This window comes from Penaeus monodon, chromosome 29 (genome assembly GCF_015228065.2).
Source record: "Penaeus monodon isolate SGIC_2016 chromosome 29, NSTDA_Pmon_1, whole genome shotgun sequence".
Classification (NCBI taxonomy): domain Eukaryota; kingdom Metazoa; phylum Arthropoda; class Malacostraca; order Decapoda; family Penaeidae; genus Penaeus; species Penaeus monodon.
The window spans coordinates 20155690-20155910 of NC_051414.1; the positions used below are offsets into that span (position 1 = coordinate 20155690).

General features: G+C 1.8%; 1 protein-coding gene across 1 annotated transcript in view; it reads left to right on the forward strand.

Annotated features, from left to right (window-relative positions):
* Window positions 1–221, forward strand: part of LOC119591999 (mitogen-activated protein kinase kinase kinase 4-like) — a gene marked incomplete in the record, with an annotated part of 37888 nt that overhangs the window by 23453 nt on the left and 14214 nt on the right.

The following is a 221-nucleotide window of genomic DNA, read 5'->3' on the forward strand; positions in this document are numbered from 1 at the left end:
TTTTTTTTAAAAAGAATAAAATTTTATATAAATATTTTATATAAAAAAAAAAATTTTTTTTTTAAATTTATTGTAAATTATTTTAATTAATATATTATTTTTAATTTATTTTAATATATATTTTTTAAAATATTATATTTAAATTTTTGAAAAAAAAAAATTATTATAATTTATTTTAAATAAAAAAAAAAATTTTTTTATTATGAATATTTTATTATTAT